Source organism: Elaeis guineensis, chromosome 14 (genome assembly GCF_000442705.2).
Source record: "Elaeis guineensis isolate ETL-2024a chromosome 14, EG11, whole genome shotgun sequence".
Classification (NCBI taxonomy): Eukaryota; Viridiplantae; Streptophyta; class Magnoliopsida; order Arecales; family Arecaceae; genus Elaeis; species Elaeis guineensis.
The window spans coordinates 49,803,581-49,825,116 of NC_026006.2; the positions used below are offsets into that span (position 1 = coordinate 49,803,581).

The window sequence follows — 21,536 nt, forward strand, 5'->3', positions numbered from 1 at the left end:
AAAAATAGCAAAAAAACAAAAAATAAAATTTTCCCTTTTTTTTTTTTTACGTTGGTAAGCAGTTAGCACCGGATAGATCCTAATTATCGGGAACCGAAGAAGACGCCGCAAAATTCCCGGCGCGCGTGCTCTCTCTGTCTTGGATCCTATTCCTTTGTTTGTTAAAAGAGGAAGGAGCTTCTTATCCTCTGCTCAATGGTATCATTCCACGCATGTACAATAACTTGCTCTGCTGCAAATTTAGTTGAAGTACGAATCGCTATTTTACCCAACTTTCCTCGTCCCCGCAGCGCACACGCCGCACAGCTCCCATGTGAGAAGCTGCAAATGGTTGAGATTGACCCATGACTCGATCTGATCAGATCTATTTTACTGTAATCTAATTCAATTTTAATAATTCGGAAGATTGGATCGTAATCCAATATTTGCTCCATCAATATTTTAAATTAAATTAGATTATAATCCCATACATGCATAAAATATTTTTTTAATAATATTTAATTTTATTTATTAATTTTATTATATTTTTTTCAGTTCATTCGTGAGAGTTGGTAGAGAGAGATATTAGGAAGATTTTGATTTAGATTCAATCCTAATATAATCTTTTGACGGTCTATGTAGAAGCACTAAGACTTTAATCCTGCATTCATGCGGCTTACGCTTTTCAAAAATCAAGAGCCAACCATAAAATTTATTATCAAATGATCTGACAAGCAATAGGCAAAATCGCTCCATGCAATCTTAATAAATAAAAAAAGTATAATTGTTACTTATCCCCTTCAAAAAAAAAAAAAATGCCACTGTCGTATATAAATTTTATATTAAAAAATATATATAGGCGATATGTAACTTTTCTTATTAGTGTATTCACTGACAACTCACATTATCCATACTGAAATGATTTCTTTTCCGATATTTTTCTTTTTGATAAAGTTCTTTCGAGACACCCTTGGAACCATAGGCGGGTGCTCTTAATGCACATGCCGCTAATGCTCCTCCACTTCACGGTCGTTGCCGCCATCATCTTCTCCATCAGAGATGGAAACGGAGTCGATCCATTGTCCTCCATCGGCAGCCAGTGGAAGGTCGGGTTGGAGAACGCCGCCGCAACCACCATCATGGTCCCCATCACCACAGCGGCCCTACCACCATTCTCGTGACAATCTGTCCCTATGGCCCCATCAAAGAAATCGACAGGCTCGTAGTGGCGGAGGTCGAGGACAGCGTCCAGGTGCAGAGCTGGGGCACGCATTCCTTCTTGAAGGAGAAGTACTTCCAGTCGGGGCTAACATCGAAGGAGGCACTGGTGAGGATCTGAAAAATGACGGAGGGGCTGCGGGACATAAGGCGAGCTAGAAGTGATGGCTGTCTGCCTCAACCTTGATTGCTGCCCCCTCTTCCCCCTTTCCCTCCCCTCACCCTCCCCTCCGCCTCCCTTAAATCCCTCGCGCTCCCCACTCCCTTCCCCCATCCGCCTCTACGTCCACCTCATCCTCTGTCGCCCCCCATCGCCTATCATTCCGCTTCATCACCGCTTTCGTCCCCTCCTCCTCCGGCACCAACGGCCCCGCCGACCAAAAACTCTCCCTAAAGGTGCCTCCCCCTTCTCCGAAGATCTATTTTTTTTTCTTTTTAGTTTCGAACCTTCACGAGCCCTCACCTACCTCCTCCCGAGTTTTTTTTCTTTTCTACACAAATGGCGGACAGAGGCATGCCCACATGGCGGACGAAGATGCACCAATGCAGTTGCTCCATTTTAATATATATATATATATATGATTTGAGTTTTTTGAACTTTGATCTGATCCAATCCGATCCAATCCAAATCTAGTTGAGACTGGATGACATATGAGGTGGACTCTATCCTAACATACTGTTCGATTTAAAAAATACTAGTTTATAACCCCCGTGCAATGCACGAGATGCAATTTTTTTTAAAAAAAATATTTTATTATATCTATTCTATATATATATTTTAAAAATAATTAAAATAATTAAAAAATTATATTTTGTACATAGTGTGAATTATAAGTTATCAGACAAATTTTATGATGATTGACAATCCTGATTCCATAAAACTCCTTCATAAATCTATTATCTCTTAATAGTAGAGTCGACAATATTATCCATCAGCTACTATTGCCATCAATGATAGTAACATCTTCGAGCTTGAGATAGAGCGAAAATATATCAATGTGGTGACAGAAGACGGTCTTATGAGATACCGATTAGAAATCAGTTGGTGAGCGTGCCTCCAATTGATGGCTTGCGAGAGATTTAAATTTTAAAAATTAAAATTTTTTTCTACAATTAAAATATTGAAGATCCAAGCTTTAATTTTTTTTTAAAAAAAAAAAGTTTAGAAATCTACTTCAGTCTAAAACCAAGCTACTTCCAATGCTGGATTTTTTTTTTAAGAAATTCTCTACTTATATGTAATGTGAGCACTGCAAAGATAAATAGTTTTTGCAGTTTTATGTTCTCAATTTTTCTCATGCTTCATGTAAAACAGATACCACTGAATTACACTAATATATATAAGTGTAAAACATGTATAACTATTATTCCACATTGCTCTCTATTTCAAATAAAATTTAAATTCAGAAATATATTGCACAATTTCACTGACTTTTGGCTCAAGAAGGCAACAATAAATATTTTATATGTAGGAATTGGTAGTGGTATCTTCTTTTTTTTTCCAACAATCTTCTAATGTATTTAGTCATTTTTTAGATAAAAAATAAATTTCAATAAAAATATGAGAGAAATTCTCTCTCACATGACTTTTTTTTTTTATCCACTCCCAAACATGTATGGAAGCAAGGGACAACTGATGTGGCATCCTGAGATGCTGCTAAGGAAAAAAAATCCCTTCCTTCCCCAATCCACCCTGTCGCCATCCCGCACCACCACGTCTGCCGCTCATAGAGGAGGCCGGTCACGGGATCTAGTATGCGCCACCCATTCATCGTGGTTGTGGTCGTCGTCATCATCTTCCTCTTCTAATTTCCTCACTCTCTTCCCCTGCTATGCATCGAAGGATGACGCCCTCACTGGATCCGATCACGGACCCACTTCGCTCAAGCATCCATGAAGGTACGACTCTGTTGGACCCCGACGGCCACTCGATGCGGCGGCAGAGGGGCGATGGGCGCGGCCCATCTCGAGGTTCAAGCTCGAAGCACTCTCCCTTTCTCTTTGTCACTCTCACCATCCTCCACCTCTAAAATGCTAAAGAAGAGGAGAGAGAAAGTGGCAAGGGTTTTAGGAAACGGAGGGAGAGAGAGGAGGAGGAGGAAAGGAGGTCTTTGAGGGCGTGGAAGAGCTGGAGGTGCTTCTCCTCCTCCCCCGACTCAAATCACTCTACTTGATGACTGTGGACTCATCCAGCGATGCATCCTGATTCCCAATGACAGTGACCTCTGATCCAAGAGCCATCTACCCAACCCTTAGCCCCGACAATGGCACTCCGACCGTTGGAAACTACCACATCTCTAGCACCAACACTGCGACACTAGTAAAGGAGGATCCATCGCTACAACTCCCAGAACCCTCTCAATTTTGTTTCACATTGCTCGAACTTCTCCTCTATCCGAACATTCGAAGGTGATTAAAAATGAATAGAGTTTGCGTGGAATGGAGATCAAGTGAGAAACCCTAGATTCAAGAATAGAAGACTGTGTATCCAAATTTGGGGAAACATCCAGATATCCAAAAGGGATGGTGGAAACCCTACTCATACATTTTTGATGGAATAAGGGGTGGAGCAATTCCTGAAGTGGCTGGGAAGTCATGGGGCGGGGCTGGATCCTCATCCTTGGTCATGAAAATTTTCAACAGAGGACATCTTGTTCAAAAATTAAAAACCCCAATCAGAACCAAAGAAATACCTCTTCCCCCACGCGGCCTATTATTTCCTCTCCACTGCTTCAAATTCAAAGCGCAATGAATTTTATTTTTTTTGTCAGGTTGCTCCCTCCCACTGTATCCAAAGCTCCACGTGTCAAGCGGAGACTTCTCCGCTGAGAAGTCTCCATTTTAATATATATATATATATATATATGTATATATATATATGTATATATATATATATATGTATATATATATATATGTATATATATATATATATTAAATTCTATAGATCCGATCCAACCTAAGCCGATCTTCTATAGATTAGGTTTGGATTCAACATCAAGATTCGAACATATAATTGGATCAGATCGAGAGCAAGCATATCCCAATTTGACTCAGCCATTTTTGGATGTGTATGTTACTCTTCGGATTCTGTTGCTTAGAGTGATTTGTCTAGGCCTGTAATTTGTCAGGATCAAGCAAGGTAGGTGTTGTGGTGTAGAGAAAGCATTTTTAGTCCCACATTGATCAAGAGGGAGTATAGCTTATATGGGAACAAGGCCATCTCCCTCCTCACGAGACATCTTTTAAAGAATAAAATCGTAAGATCCAAAATAGCCCATATAGCTCCCAAGCTATAGGTCTAGACCAAAGCAGACAATACATCATGCGTGCTAGCATAGGGATCGAGTCGTCCGATCCATTTGAGCCATCCGACTTCTTGATTTGAAAAAGCCGGCCAATTGATTGTTCCTCCTTACTTGATCAACTTGATCTGGCTTGATTCGACCTCAGTAAACTTGTTTTACTTGCAAGACTTGAACCCAATCTCTACTCATCCTCATCTTACTTAGGATTGGTGAATATTGATCTGACTCGGTGATCTGGTATAGAAGTTGGTCTTGTTTGAAAGCCATTGAATCAAAGTCGGGGGGCGGGAAGCCGGTTCTCTAATGTTCTTGTCCAGTTATTATATAATAATGAATGCAAAGAGATCATCCTGGACATCACACGCCTCTATTTGGTTGTATCACTGTTAGGAGTCCTACAAGACAGCACCGCATCTACCAAATAAATGCTTAGCATAATTTGGTCAAATGCCAAGGTTTATGAAGAATAAAATCAGACAACAGGAGGAAACAACACCAGTTTGTGTGCACATGCGAGTATTTTTAAAATACATTTTTAATATTACACTATGATTTATGACAAAAGCATTTGGAAAGGAATTTATTCGGTGCTTTCTAAGCTAGAAAATGTGTAGAGAAGTTATAAAGATTGCAAAGAAAAAGAAAAGAGAAGCAAGGAGACTGCCAAAGTATACTCAAACACTGAGGACTAATTTAGAGATACTTGTCGATTATTTTTCACCTTAAGTTTACAATTTTTTTTAATATGCTATTGGGGCTACAAGTGGATTGCATTAACTTTGCTTTTGATATAGATATAATTTGAAATTAATCTAGTCCAATTCAAACCGGAATTATTTGGATTAAACTTAGATTGAAAAATATGATATGTTTCAAATATGGATTGGGTTTGCATTACTAAGTTCCCAATCCAAACCTAAACCGGTCCAAAACTGACATATTACATATTATAAAACCTTGATATAATAAATCAATTTTCTTCTAGTAATAAAATTAATGTAGCCAGTCATTTATTTATATTATTGATTATAATTTATGGATGGTCATCGTATAAAAGTTGCTGATAATATCTGTTTATTATTATTATTCTTATTTTAAAACATACTTATTTGTTTTTCATTGTAAAGAATTGTATATCTTTGATGGTCACTATATTATTCAATCATGAAAATAGACGACTATCAAATAAAATAAAATAGATTATATTGGATTGCATGCTATACATAGCATGTTGTTTGTAGAGGTTTAACAGCTACCATCTCCATGATTGGATGATATGATAGCTATCAAAAGATATGCAACTTTATGCAGTACTAGACTTGCTTATCGATGGGTGGGGTTGGATTTGGGTCGGGCTCAGCTTAAGGGATAATAGCACTTTTTCAGGTTCGAATGCGATCTGGTCTGATCTTCAGACCTCCTTCCCAAGCTTAAGCCTGCTCCATATTGAGCTTTGGTCTTTCGAGCCAAGTCTCAGGCTTCTTTGGACAAGAAAAAGGTGGGGAGGCAGCAAGGAGGCAGTTAGAGCTCAAGAGTTGAGAGGTGGGATGATGCGAGGAGGAAGCATGGAGGTTAGAACGATGTGACGAGGCGATGGGGAGGACAGGATGATGCGAGGGAAGGAGGACAAGAGATATAAGGAGGAGGTGGGGAGGCTAAGGAGGAGGTGCATAGTCGAGGAGGTGGTGGCTGACAAGAAGGTAGCAGCGGAGACAATGCGAGATGGTAGAGAGGACAAGACTGATTCCAGCATCGATCGGCCTAGAGATCATAATTAAGCCTTGTAAATTAGCGAATAGCATAGTCTGATCGCTAGAATCCCAACATTTTCTTTCTGAGTACTTCACCAGAGATGTTGATTTGGCCACCAATAACTGCCTTGTATGGTTGCAGCTACCATCAGAGAGCACGCGAAGAGAAGAAAAATTAGGGTTAGAAAGATATGAAGAGAAAGGCTAGTCAAGAATAGCCAAAGAGAAGAAGAATTAGGGGGATACGGGACTCAACTGGGTCTGGATTGGGTTGACGTAAATCTGAACTCAATTTATTTTATTTTTTGACCTGACTCAAATCGTCGGCTAAAAACCATGACCTAAGTCCGTTTTAAAGGATCTAAACTTGAGCGGGCTACATGGGTGGCCCACAATATGAGCAGATCTAATATGGCCATCACGTAAAAAATTATTGAAAATATCTATTTATTATTATTATTATTATTATTTTTTAAAATATATTTGTTTGTTCCGCATTACAAAAAATTGTATGATTTTTGATGACCATCATATTATTTAATCATAGGGACGGACAACTACCAAATAAAATAAAATTTATCAATATTAGATTCCGTGCTATACACAACGCGTTGTTTATGGATGTTTGACAACCATCTATTCTACAATCGGATGATACGACAGCTATCAAAGGATATCCAGCTTTATGAGGTGCAAGGGATGAACTATGGAAATTTGGCCCCAAACTGTAGGATAAAAGGACCCAAGAACCTCTTTGTGGTTTGCATCGCTGTGCTGTATCGAGTATCAATAGTGATCATTAGAAGATGGGCGACCATTAACACTAACATATCGTGTACGGCACTTAAAGTCATTTTATTGGATAGCTATCCATTTTTTAATGGCCGCCAGCGTTAATTGCGCACTGCACGTTATTCGAATAAAAAGCCGACCCACTTTTCCCTTTTGATTAGACCAGCACCCTTTCCCTTCTCTGCTACTAAGTAGGGCCTATCTCGTTCCAACCAGGGCGAAGGTTGTACGACCTTATATCGGTAGTAGCAGAAAATCTTAAATCTTATACACCATCGTCCAAACTTAAGCTCAAACTTTTGGACTAACCATAGCCACTGCCAACCCATCAGAAGTGTTGCTACCAATTCCCTCATCATCTGATCGTCGAGAATGAACATCTGCAAAAAAAAAAAGTTCACACAGATCGATGATGACTCCGATGGAGACCCTTCGACGGTCAAGTCAGAGAGGTGACTGGGCAACAGTGAAATAAAGACAGAGAGCTCAATCGAGAGAGAGAAAGAGAGAGTTAGAGGGAGCAAGCCTGTTGCTTTTTTTCCGGAGGCCTCTGCACTGTTGCCTTCCCCGATATATATATAGTGGAGCATGGTATGGCGCCGTCATTAATGGCGCGGACAATTGAGGAATTGTCAACTCACTGTAGACTGTCAGAGTCGCCGTGAAAGTGTCACATCATCGTGGGCTGTCAAATCACTAGGGTTGACAATGCGCTAGGCGGGATAATGCCCTTAGGTGGCAGTGCCGCATGTTGCTGTCAGGGTTGACAGTCTCTGGCAGCTATACGGCGATCGGAGGAGTCGACCGACCCTAGGTCGGTGGCCATTTGTGTGGCGTCCGGCGAAGATTCGGGCCCCTCTGATAATCAGCCGGGCATGTTGCGAGAGTCGGCCATCGGACTCTCCGGTTCTGTCGGTCGGGAGAGTGGGAAAGGTCTGCCCGACCGACATATCCTCAGTCGGTAAAGGGTCGTTAATCGGCCGGTGATGGCGTCCGGTCGGTCGGTCCGTCGGTCGGTCGGTCGGTCGGGTATGTCCGACCATAAGCCGTCGCGAGCGGGAACGGTCAGTATCCCCCAACAGTTGCCCCCTCCACTCCTGAGTCGGACGGTGCGCTGGCCGATGCCTCCATTTGGACAGCAACGCTGGGTGAAAAGGAGTGGATTCGTCGTATGCCACAACCCGACCGTACCGTGAGTCGATACGATGTCAGGTGTCTCATGAATGTCGAGCGATTCACTGACATCAGACGTTACGTCGGTGTCAGGCGTCCCGTCTTGTTGGCGTCAGATGTTACGTCGGGCGGTCGAGTGCCGGACGATTGGTGTCAGGCGATCGGGTCGGACGATTTGTCAGGCGATCGGGTGCCCGACGCCTTTTTGGGGAATGCAAATCACCGCCAGCGCCGATTCTGGGAGCGCGGGGCGCTGTCAGGCGTCCCATCGGGAACGCGAATCGCCGCGGGCGATTTAATTCGGAACCGCGGCCCTTTCGCCACGTGTCGGAGGTGGTTGGCGGCCCTTCGCATTAAATGAAGGTGGTGCGGCCTTCCCGGGATGGGCGCGCCGATCCATCGGGCCGAAGGGAGGGCCCGGATGCCGCCACGTGTCGCCCATCCGGGGGACTCGGTCGGCGCGGGGTCATCTTGGCCATCGAACGGCCCTATATATATAGGACCACCTGCGCTCGAAGCCCCACCCTGAACAATTTGCTGCAGAGACTCTGTCCGAGTGGTTCCTCCGTCGTCGCCGGCAGTCGTCTCCCCTTCCGGGTCTGGGTTCGTGATCCTTCCCTTCTTTCTTCTTCTTCTTCTTCTTCTTCTTCTTCTTCTTGGCCTCGCCTTTCCCTCGGTTCTGGTGCGATGGCCGGAAATCCATCTCGGGGGGCTCGGTCGGGAAATCCGACCGATGACCCTCGGTCGACTCCGGAAGTTGAGGTTTCCTCGCTTTCGGGGCCGAACGTTGATCGGCTTCGGGATCAGTATCGCATCCCGGAGCAGTTTCAACTTTCCGCCCCAGGGGTCGGCGGTCGGGTTAACAACCCTCCGCCGGGCCAGTTGGCGCTGTACGTCGAAGATCTCCGCGCGGGTCTTCGGCTTCCGATTTCGGAGTTCGTCCGAATCTGCTGGATTATTACGGACTTTGTCCGGCGCAACTGGCGCCGAACTCTGTCCGACTAATAATCAGCTTCGCCTTGTTGTGTCAGCTTCTGCCGACCAACCCTCGCATCTCTCTCTTCCGGGCATTTTTTGTGCTCCGACCCCACCCTAAGGCCCGAGGGTGGTGGCTCTTCAACCCCCGGAAGGGTCTTTCCTTCATCACTGGTCTTCCATCGTCCATCCACGGGTGGAAGAACCAGTTTTTCTTCGTCTCATCTCTTCTCCCTGGGGCTTTCCTTCACTGGGGTGTGCCCCGAACCGAAGCAAACGAGAACAGCCGGGTGGAGGCGGACGACCGGGAGGACTTCCACCGACTCAAGACATGTCGGTCCCGAAGCAGAGGGAGCTTGTTACCGAACAAGCCCTCTATGACGCTGGCCTGAGCTTGGTCCCCCGTCTAGGTATCGCCCGATCCATCGGTTGTCTTTTCATTCGGCCTTCGTTCTGGTTCTTATATTAATATTTCTGTCGGTATCGCAGGGACACCTCCGAGGATGAGGCCGACCGACGCCGAAATCCGACAGTACGCGGCGAGGAAGAGGCCGGCATCGGGGGCAGGACCTTCGCGTCCGCCGAAGAAACCTCCAGCGGCGCCGACCGTCGAGGCGTCGGCGACCGACCAGTCGGAGCCGGTGATAGCGCTCGCGGCTCCGACGTGCAACCGGAGGAGAGACCGCGGAGGAAGCGGCGGAAGGGACATCGGCGGCTTCGCCGGCGGGTGTGGCGTCGGACGACGTTCGGGAACCGAACATCATCCGACGGCATCTGCAGCCGCAACGGGGGGTGCCGGTCAAACTCGAGCATCCCCTCCCTACCGGATCCGCTGGTCGGGTGGCCGATCGGGGGAAAGCCCCGATGGACCCCGCGGACGACACGAGGTCGGGGAGTCGCACTGTGCCGCCCAGCGCTCAGTTCCCCGAAGGGGCGTCGGCGCTGGCCGACCACAACCTGGCCAGGAGGCTGTGCCAGGGGATCCTCCTCCCAGCCGACGTGGAGGCGCTGAGGTCTCGGCAAGTGACCGAGATGTTATCTTCGTTCTACCCGACCATGGTCGAGGTAAGTTCCGCTTCGCCTCCTCTTTCCTTAATGTTTTCATTATTTTGTTCTTTCCTGACGAAACGCTCACGTCGGCAGCTGATCTACACCATGTCCGAACTTGAAGCCGGGTACCGGAGGTTCGGGAACGTCCGGGCGGCTTGGAAAGACAGGGCGGCGGCGGCCGAAGCCGACCGGGCAATGCTGGTCGACCACCTGAAGCAGTCGACCGACGGGAGGCGAAGTTGGTGGACGAGGTCTCTCGTCTCGGGTCCGAGCTAAAGTCGGCCGAAAAGAAGCCAAACGCAAGGGTCGACCGTGCACCGTCTGCGGCGCGAGCGTGACGGCGTTGCCGCCGAACTCGAGGGCGAGCGCGAGCAGCTCGGTCAGCCTGGAGAAGCTCGCCAAGGCTGAGGAGGATCTGTCAATCGCCCAGGCCGACGCCGACATATCGAAGGCAGAGGCAGAGTCGGCAAGGACTCTCTCGGCGGCGGAAGCGGAAGCAAGGTCGGCGAAGGAGTCGGCAGTCGGGCGGTGGACGACTTCCGCGCCACCGACCAGTACCGGGAGGACTGGAGTCCGGCTTCGCGTCGTACCGGGTGGGGTACGAGGACGGTCGGGATGCGGTCCAAGCCCTGTACCCGGAGCTGGACCTCAGCGTATCGTCCCGCGGGAGCCGAGGACCAAGCCACGAAGAGATGGCCGACCCGTCGTCGGGAGGCATCGCCGTGGCGGGAGAGGCCGTCCAGGAACAAGTGCCGAAGGAGAGACGGCTGCGACTCGTGACCCGCGCCGACTGCCAGTCCCTTGCCGACCGACGATCCTGCTTCGGCCGTCGACCCAGCGCCGATCGCGGTGGACACGCCGGTCATCCCCGACTTCCATCGGTCGAGGAGATTGACTCGGAAGGATGACCGCGGCCTCGTCGTTTTTATCCTTTTTGTTTTTCTTCTTAGAACACTTGTAACTGGGCTTCGGCCCGACTTTGTAAGCTTCTTTTGATCTTGAATGAAATCACAGTTTAGACTTAAACCTTTTTTCTTGTGTTGTAGAATGCATCCGAACACGTAAGTCGCCAACCATATAGGTCGGTTAGGACGTTCGGCAACTCGTGCCGCACGAAGGTAGGACAAGTCCCGACTTTGGCTCGGCCTTCAATGGTCGAGGTCGTAAGTCGGGCGTCCTTCCCCGGCGTGTCGGGCCGTTCGTTGAGTCGGAAGCCGACCGACCGTCGGATAAAGGTTCGGTAGTCAGGTCTCTTCCGACGCGTTCAGTCGAATGTCGTCCGGCGCATTTAGTCGGGGGAACGCGATAAGTCGGATCCCGATACCCTTGTGTCGGGTATCTATACTGCGCCTCATGATATACGGTGGTAAGCCGAATATCTTCCGACCGGCGTAGCTCGGTCGGTGAGTCATGAATGCGACTGAGGTCGCATTGTGCGATAGACGGTGGTAAGCCGAATATCCTTCGACCGGCCGTAGCTCGGTCGGAAGTTGCGACGGCGGTCGCATAGGCATTCCGCCTTTCTTTGGTCGGGGCTCATCGGTAGTTAGCCGATGTCTGGCCCGAAAGTTACCGTAGAAGGAGTGTCAACTCCCGTCAATATAGATATCGGTCCTCGTAAGAGTCCGATGTGTCGTCGAAGGTCGAAGGAGTGTGACTCCCGTCCATGTAGATATATCGGTCCTCGTAAGAGTCCGATGTGTCATCGACGATGGGCCGTCGGTTTCAGGCGGATACCAAGTCCGAGTCGGCACGTCGGGGCTCGACCTTGGTGAGCGCGATCGTCAGTCGAAGAGTTAAAACTCCGAGATTTCAAACTGGATTTGTATTCCGAATGAACAAGTACAAAGTTCATTGGTGATACAACTTCAGGTTGTCGGCGTTCCATGTTCGGGGAATGGGTTTCCCTTCCAGAGTCTCCAGTCGGTAGGCCCGGACCATAGGTGTCTGCTACCATGTAGGGCCCTTCCCAGTTCGGAGCCAGCTTCCCTTGGTCCAGGGGCTTCGAGACCTCTGCCTTTCTCAGGACCAAGTCACCAGGCCTGAAAGCTTTGGTCTGACTTTGGCATTGTAATACCGGGCTACCTTCTGTCGGTATGAAGCCATGCGAAGTTGAGCCTCGTTTCGCAGTTCGGGGAGGAGGTCTAGTCGGCCCTCCGACAATCAGAGTTGTCCGGCTCTTGATACCGCTCGACCCTTGTAGACGGCAGTCCAATCTCGAGTGGGATCATCGCTTCCGTCCCATAGGCCAAGCGAAAGGCGACTCCCCGGTCGGTACGCGGGGGTCGTTCGGTAAGCCCACAGAACGGAGCCTAGCTCGTCGACCCAGAGGCCTTTGGCTTCATTTAGTCGGGTTTTGAGCCCGTGTAGTATGGTCCGGTTGGTCACCTCGACTTCGCCGTTGGACTGTGGGTGCCCGACTGAAGTCAGTCGGTGCGTGATGTGAAACCTTGCGCAGAAATCTCTGAAGTCTTGGTTGTCGAATTGCCGCCCATTGTCGGTGATAATGGTATGCGGCAACCCGAACCTGAAGATGATGGATTTTTGGACAAAGTCCTCCATCTTTCGCTCGGTAATCTGCGCCAGGGTTCGGCCTCCACCCACTTGGTGAAGTAGTCGATGGCGACAACTATGAACTTTCTTTGACCCGATGCTGGAGGAAAGGACCGAGAATGTCGACCCCCCACTGGCGAAGGGCCATGGAGCGACATAGGAGCGATTTGGCTGGCCGGTCGGTGCTGCACGTTAGCGTACTTCTGGCAAGGTTCGCACCTCCGGACCAACTCAGCCGCGTCCTTCCTCATGGTGGGCCAGTAGTAACCCTGTCGCAGGACTTTGTAGGCTAGAGACTTGCCCCCAAGTGATTCCCGCAGATCCCTTCGTGCACTTCTCGGAGAGCATAGTCTGCGTCGGTCGGTCCCAAGCACCTAAGCAAGGGAAGGGAGAACGACCTTTTGTAGAGTCGGCCATCCATGATCACATATTGGGAGGCCGACCATCGGAGCCGCCTGGCCTCCGGGGTCTTCGGGCGATCCCGTCAGTCAGGAACCGAACAATCGGATCCATCCAGCTTGGTTCAGCTGCCAGTTGTAGTACTTCTTCGACCCGGTCGATACTCGGCTGCTCGAGGTTCTCCACGAACGTCCGACCCAAAGAGTCGAAAGCCGAAGTCGCCAGTCTGGAGAGTGCGTCGGCACGGGCGTTCTCCGACCTAGGGATGTGGAAATTTCAAAATACCTGAGGCGCGCTACGAGGTCCTTCACTTTCTGAGATATTTGGCCATGGTCGGATCTCGCCTCGAATTCACCTTTGACCTGCCCCACGATCAGCTGAGAATCGGAGAATGCCCGGAGGCTGTCGACGCCCAGCTCCCTTGCCATCCTCAAGCCGGCGAGGAGCGCTTCGTACTCGGCTTGGTTATTGGAGGCTTTGAAGTCGAATCGGAGGGCGTACTCGGTGACTACCCCATCCGAATTGGTGAGCAGGAACCCAGCCCCGCTCCCTGAGCGTTTGAAGCTCCGTCGATGTGCAGTACCCAGGTGGAGACCGGGTCTGGCTCGGAGACCGCATCTCGTCCCGGGTCCGCAGCTCCCGACCCTTGGTCGGTGGTCGGGCATTCGGCGATGAAGTCGGCCAGGACCTGAGCCTTCAAGGCAGGCCGCGGTCGGTACTGATGTCGAACTCGCTGAGCTTCATCGCCCACTTTGCCAGTCGTCCCGATGTGTCCGGTCGGCAATATCGCCCTCAGGGGCTGGTTGGTGAGAACCACTATGGCATGAGCCTGGAAGTATGGACGGAGTCGTTGTGCGGAGACGGTCAAGGCAAAATCATCTTTTCGTCTCCGAATATCGGGCTTCAGCGCCGTGGAGTACTTTGCTGGTATAGTAGATAGGCTGATGGGTTCGGCTCTCATTTTCTCGGACGAGCACCGAACTGACCGCCTCAGAGGAGGTGGCCAAATAGAGATACAAGGTCTCCCCGACCTGCGGCTTCACGAGCAGCGGCGGGGAAGCCAAGTACTTCTTCAGATCTTCGAAGGCCCGTTGGCACTCATCCGACCAAGAAAAACCTTCGCCTGCCAAAGTTTTGAAAAATGGGAGGCACCTTTCAGCTGATCGAGAAATGAACCGGCTGAGAGCGACGATTTTTTCGTTCAGCTGCTGGACCTCCTTCTTGGTGTTCGGATGACGCATGTCGATGATCGCCTTTATTTCTCAGGGTTGGCCTCGATCCCTCTCTGAGAAACGAGGAATCCGAGAAACTTCCCGAGGTCACCCCAAAAGCGCACTTGTCGGATTCAGCTTCATTCGATGTCGTCGTAGAGTGCGGAAGGTCTCTCGAGATCCTGAATGTGACCGATCTGCGCACTTTTCACCAGCATGTCGTCCACGTATACCTCCATGTTGCGCCCGATCTGGTCTTTAAAGACCTTATTGACAAGTCGTGGTAGGTGGCGCCGGCGTTCTTCAGCCCGAAGGGCATCACCGATAACAGTAGAGGCCCTTGGGGGTCACGAAGGCAGTGTGCTCCTCGTCTTCAGGCGCCATCCGGATCTGGTTGTACCCGAAGGCGTCCATGAAGCTGAGCAGTCGAAATCCGGACGTCGCATCCACCAGCTGGTCGATCTTTGGAAGTGGAAAGCTATCTTTTGGACAGGCCGATTCAGGTCGGTATAGTCGATGCAAATCCTCCACTTCCCGTTGGCTTTTTGACCATGACAACATTGGCGAGCCAATCGGGATACGTGGGCTTCTCTGATGAAGCCCGCCTCGAGCAGCTTGTCCACTTCTTCGTCGATGGCCCTCTGTCTTTCGGAGCAAAGGACCTTTTCTTCTGCCTCACCGGTCATCGTCGGGTCGATGTTGAGTCGGTGGGTTATTGTCTCTGGGGGGATGCCCGACATATCTGCTGCCGACCAAGCAAATATGTCGGCATTGGCCGTTAGCAGCTCCGTCAACCGTCGTCGTTCTGGGTCGGGTTGAGACCGACCCATACCTTCGGTCGGGTCCTGCAATCGGGATTGACACGAGTTGTTCGGCCGGCGAGCCCCGTTCTTCCTCCTCCCGTTGGTCTAGTTTGTCGATCGTCAGGGAGCCCCTCAACTCGTCGTTCTGAGCGGAGATCTGGAAGCATCGACGAGCGAGCTGTTGGTCTCCGCGCATCTCTCCGACTCCGTTCCTGTCGGAAACCGAACTAGGAGATGGTACGTCGAGACGATCGCCTTGAGGGCGTTAAGTCCGGGTCTTCCAAGTATGGCGTTGTAGGCCGAAGGCACTTGGACGACCGCAAAAGTCAAATGAACCGTGCTTTGTCGTGGTTCGGTGCCGACCGTCACAGGCAGGGTAACTTCACCTTCCGTTGAGACGTCCCCGGCAAAGCCTATCAAGGGCGTAGAGACCCTCTTGAGTCGGTCGGTAGACAGTCGCATCCGGGAGAAGGTCGAGTAAAACAAAATATTTGTCGAACTTCCATTATCTACAAAAATTCTTTTTACATCATAGTTTGCTATTGTTGCCGAAACAACAACAGCGTCGTCGTGGGGAGTTTGGATGCCCCGAACGTCTTCCTCTGTAAAAGTAATCACGTCGTCCGGGCGCAGCTTCTTCATGGCTCCCCTTCAGCAGACGTCCCTGGGCCGAGTCGTTTGGAAATCATATTGATGACCCCGGCCGTCGGCTGATTGGTGGTCGCTTCCTCAGTCGGCGGGGTCGTCGGTCGGCCACAGGTCGAGTCGGCGGGTTCCTCGAAATTTATCGAGATACCCTCGGCGGATGAGAGCTTCGATCTCATCCTTAAGCTGGATGCATTGCTCGGTATTGTGGCCGTGGCCCGGTGGAATCGACAGTACTTCCGCGGTCGAGGCCTTTTGCCTTCAGAGGCGGAGGCCGTCGCAGGTATTCTTCCCCTCGATCTCCATCAAAATCTGCGCACGGGAGCGGAGAGAGGAGTGTAGAGTCATACCTGGGGCGCGTCGGCCTTGGAGTCCGCCGTCGGGGCGACTTTTGGTTTCGTCGCGGGGCGAGACCCGACCATCAGTCGGGGGCCTGCTAGGTTCGGCTGGGTCCCGACCCTTCCTTCGCTTTTCCTTCGGACCCTTGAACTCGGTTGAGCGCGGTCGGAGGCTCCTTCGTCCGCGCATATACTTGTACGCGCGCTCCAGCAATTCGGCATATGTACGGGGGAGGGTCTTGTCCAGGGAGTAGGTGAATCGGGACGCCCTCAGCCCCCGTTTCATGGCTGAGATAGCCATGTCTTCGTTGAGGTCCCGGACCTCAAGCGTGGCCGTATTGAATCGCGCCACGAAGTGTCGGAGCGTCTCATTTTCTCCCTGTTTGAGGGAGAAAAGGCTGTCCGACGTTCGCGGCGGCTTCCGGCTGGTGCTGAAGTGAGCCACGAAGAGTGCTCGAGCTGCCGAAGGAGTGGATACTTCCGATCGAAGATCGGAGTACCAGGCCCTGGCAGCTTGCGGAGTGTGGCGGGGAAGCCGATGCAAAAGAGAGCGTCGGTTGCCCCCTGAATCGTCATGAGAGCTTTATAGCTCTCCAGGTGGTCGATTGGGTCGGTGGAGCCGTCGTATGGCTCCACGTGCGGCATCTTGAACCGACTGGGGATCGGTTCGTCGAGATGAGTCGGGAAGAGGTTGGGCGTCTGGAAGTCGACGTCGTTCGAAGACTTCTGCCGTCCACCTGCAACTGTGCAAGCCGACGATCGATTTCCTCGAACCTGCGTTCGTAGTCGTCCGTCCGTCGGTGCTGGGAGACCCCAGGAGTGGAGTCTCCGGAAGATTCGAGAGGGGGCGGACGGCGTTCGCGGTCGCTTCTCCTTCCTCGCCCGTTCCAGCAGGGAAGGGAGAGCTGCTGGGACTGACGGGCATCGCGCCGTGGCCGCCCCTCCTCCCTGGAGCGCTGTGCAGCGCTCGCGGAGGCGACGGGATCGGCGCGGGCGTCGGCGGCTGCTCCTGGAGGGCATCGGACGGGCCGTCGGTTGTTGCTGGAGGCTCTTGACCGCGTCCGTCAGCACGGTCATCTGCCGTACGATGCCGCGATCTGCGCCTCCGTGGTCACCGCGGGGTGTGGAGAGCTGGGTTCCGCCGCGAGGGTGGCGGAGAGGCCTCTTCCCGGGGAAGAGCGCCTCGCCGACCCGGTGACTCTCGATCGTTGGGCTCTTGTCTTTGTCATCAGTATCTACTGCTTGAGAATGCTTCGTCTCCCCCTACCTGGCGCGCCAATCTGTTGCGGCCAATCCCCTCGTCGCCTGATCGCGGAAACGAGCGCCTGCAAAAAAGGAAGTCCACACTGACCGGAGGCGGCTCCGCGGGGACCCTCCGACGGTCAAGTCAGAGAGGTGACTGGGCAACAGTGAAATGAAGACAGAGAGCTCAATCGAGAGAGAGGGAGAGGGAGCAAGCCTGTTGTTTCGAAGGCCCCTGCACTGTTGCCTTCCCCGATATATATATAGTGGAGCGTGGTATGGCGCCGTCATTAATGGCGCGGACAATTGAGGAATTGTCAACTCACTGTAGACTGTCAGAGTCGCCGTGAAAGTGTCACATCGCCGTGGGCTGTCAAATCACTAGGGTTGACAATGCCCTAGGTGGGATAATGCCCTTAGGTGGCAGTGCCGCATGTTGCTGTCGGGCTGACAGTCTCTGGCAGCTGTACGGCGATCGGAGGAGTCGACCGACCCTAGGTCGGTGGCCAGCTGTGGCGTCGGGTGGAGATTCAGGCCCCTCCGACGGTCAGTCGGACATGTTGCGAGAGTCGGCCATCAGACTTCCTGGTTCAGTCGGTCGGAGAGTGGAAAAGGTCTGCCGACCGACATATCCTCAGTCGGTAGAGGGCCGTTAATCGATCGGTCGGTCGGTCCGTCGATCGGTCGGTCGTCCGTCGGTCGGTCGGTTGGTCGGTCGGTCCATCGGTCGGTCGGTCGGTCGGTCTTCCCCAACAGACATAATTGGATGGATCTAATCTAGCATGGCCGGTTTTTTCATTTCGCTTAAGAAAATAGGACACCTTTCTTGGTTTATACCTTCAAAGTAATTCATTGGTCTATGTTTCTTCTTAGACCCAAATGATTCGCCAGATTTAGATTTAGTTCTTAGATCCAAATTTTTCTCAGACTGAATCTAGGTGTAGCTAAACTATACTTGACATCATCTACCTGCAACCCTTCTCAAGAGATTGATTTTATAATCCTAACAAGTTGTTGAGGATTAGGTTATCTCTTAGGTCAAATTGATCCAAAGTGGGCTTGTAAATTTGACTTTGTGTTCAACGTACATATGCTAGGTGCTGTGCTTGACAAATGAGAAGTTGAAACTAATATAGTTTTACCATATACAAAAGTTTCATTTTTTTTCAAAATTTTGGCAAAGGATATTTGCAATACTAATAAAAAAATGAACAAAAAAAATATAATTATAAAATTATTTTGCAACTCTTTTATTTTGTTATATATCATGAATACTATTTCATGTAAAATAACAATCCTATCTGTTACTTAAAAATCCATGGATCTGAAGGTTAAGATTTTTCTCGAAAAAATGTATGGTTCTTAAAGTGAGAATATTCAAAATTAAAATAATACAGATGATAAAAATCGGACAATGTAATACTTATCAAAAGCTTCTTGCAATTAAAGGTTTCATTCCTATTACACAATCTAAAATGATGCTAAGTTGGAGAAAATTTTTTATACATCTTCAAATAGGTTTATAATAGAAATCCCAAGTCTAACAAATGCAGAAAAGCTCTTAGTCATTACAAATGTAATATAATCCAATACTACAAGCAATGGAGGCTTTCTGGCAATGTTCAAGTATCTAGCATAATCATAAATATATATGAAAAAGAAAACATGAATTCATTTAAAGAAAAAAAAAAAAAAACATGCAAGAATCAACCATCCTTAAACTATATAAAAATGACTTAATTTTTAAAATTTTCAATTCCAAACATAACCCTAATCAAATAACTCAGATTAGATTTTTTTAAAAACCTGACAAATATAGAACTTTTATTAAAAACTTTTCTAATATTGATGGACTTTAAGATAAAAGCCAATGTAGTAAAAAAAAAAAAAATAAAGATCAATAGCAATGTGCGTATGCACATGCATTATAGCTAGTTCATCTAAAAGCCCAAATAATATATATATTTATGTGGTTGAGAGTTCCAGGAAATAAAAACACCCAAGTCTATAATCAATTTGTTTGCCATAGATATGGTGGCCATACGCCAAGTTATCGAAGATGTCAGTTATGGATAATCGTTATATACATGGATCACAAACAAGCTCATGGAAAATGTTAATTGCATTTCGAATTTGCTAACTATTGTTGTAGTCATCCAAGATGTTGATGGTGGATAATGGGAATTAGAGACGTCAGTGTCATTGGTCAAGGAACAAAATTGTAGCCAAAGTTGTTGAAGAGGATGTTTAATCCAATACGGCTTGCCAGTGAAATATGATCAATATAGTCATCCCGGCTTCTACAGTTATCCGTATATGCATGAAGATTGTAACTTTCAGATATATCGCTTCTATCAAATTCGTTTTTTGTATGAGCATACGTGCATGACTTCCAAGAGGTAGCTAAAATTGTTTTATTTAAAAAAAAAAAACAATTTCTTTCTGCTGGAAATCAAAAATTGACTTGACGTATCCAGCAGTATGGAACCAAGTTAATCTTATTTTGATATCTACAGTTCAATACATGTAACAAAATCTAGTTAAAATAAGTGTTTTAAAAGGTCCCAATGTAGCATCCGAGTTAGCCCATTTCAGCTATTTGATACGGTCCAATAGAGTTGTTACGTTCCATCTTGATCCAGAGAAAAAGGCTCGGATTGGTTTTGGCCCAAAGTGTTTCCGATAATGGGCTGTTGACCACCGACGGCCCAATAGAAAACCAATCAATCAACGGTACGATCACCGTCCACACATCTCAAGCACCCTCTGCACAATTGAACCGCTGCCTGTCCCAACGCTTTCCTCTTCCATCCTCCGGTCACTCTATTCTCTTCAAAAGCCAAAAATGGAATCCTCAAGCACCAGTCATGGAAGATCTCCGTCCATGCCAGATCCAAGGGTGTCGACTTCCGCATCGACGCTTCCAACATCCTCCCACACTGGGGCAAAGGCGGCGAGAAGATCTCCCTCTTCCTTCGTCTCTTCCGCTTCTTCTCCCTCAAAGCGGAATCAAAAAACCGAAACCCCCAAGAAAAACCAAGCGGAAATCGAAGCTATCCACTTCCTGGGAAACATCTTTCCGGCCCAGAGAATTAATCAGAAACAAGCTTGCCACCAAGAAGAGATTACAAGTTCGGAGCGCCAAAATCGGTGCTCCACCAACTAATGGCTGCCACCATCCGTGCCAGGTACTACACTCCCATACAAACTCTTCTTACTGTTATCATATCAATCACTTTAATTTTTGCCGATAATTATTGCAATCATATAAAGCAAGTTTTCAATAAAATAGTCATAGAAATGTTGGTTTTTGTCTGAGGCAATCATGTAGCTAAATTTTGGTTCATGCAATGTGGAAGGTGTAATTTGTTCGATATACAGGATATGATGGTGGCGACGATGGCAAGTCTTGCCTTCTCTCACATTCAACAGTAGAAAAGGATGGTGGGTGGAATTATAGTACATGCACTGGCTTTCATCTTTTGCCTGGTATTTCTGCTTAAAAAGAGGAAAACCCATTCTGATTTGTTCTGGGCCACAAGTTTGGTTTCGGTAGCTGGTTTTGTATGAGTTTTTTGAGTTACATGGTCTTGTTGCGAAGGCTGCTTGGAGGGTGTGGAATGTCAGCATCTCTCTTGGCTGTTCGTTTGCTTTCTGTCAAGTCAGTATGTTGTCATCATCTATGCCGTTTCTATTTAATAAATTTAGACACATATATGTGCATGAGAATTAGAACTTTGTGATCAAGCATTCTTTTTTTTTTTTTTTCATGCACATACTGTCGGCACATTGATGTTAATCAAGGGTCAAAGGCATGCCTTATGTTTGTGGATGGAGTGCAAATGAATGTGCTGCATATGTTTAGTGTTTGAGGGCTGAAGCTCACTTAACTGTTGTTTTTTGTGAAAGGAACTTCTTATCGAGGAAGATGGGAGATCATTAAGTTTATTTTTTCCTTAATCATGTGCTAGAAAGAAAAGTTCAAGCTGAAACTTATGTTTAGTTGCAATATCATTACAGAGAACCTTCAAACCAAATTTTGAAGATTGAATAGTTTGCACGTTTTCTGAAAGATCAAAGTCAACTAGATTTTTTCCCCCCT

General features: G+C 48.5%; 1 pseudogene; it reads left to right on the forward strand.

The window, feature by feature from the left end:
- The first annotated feature begins 1,361 nt into the window (after positions 1-1,361).
- LOC140853615 (uncharacterized) lies at positions 1,362-21,528 on the forward strand (annotated as a pseudogene).
- Positions 21,529-21,536: the final 8 nt, after the last annotated feature.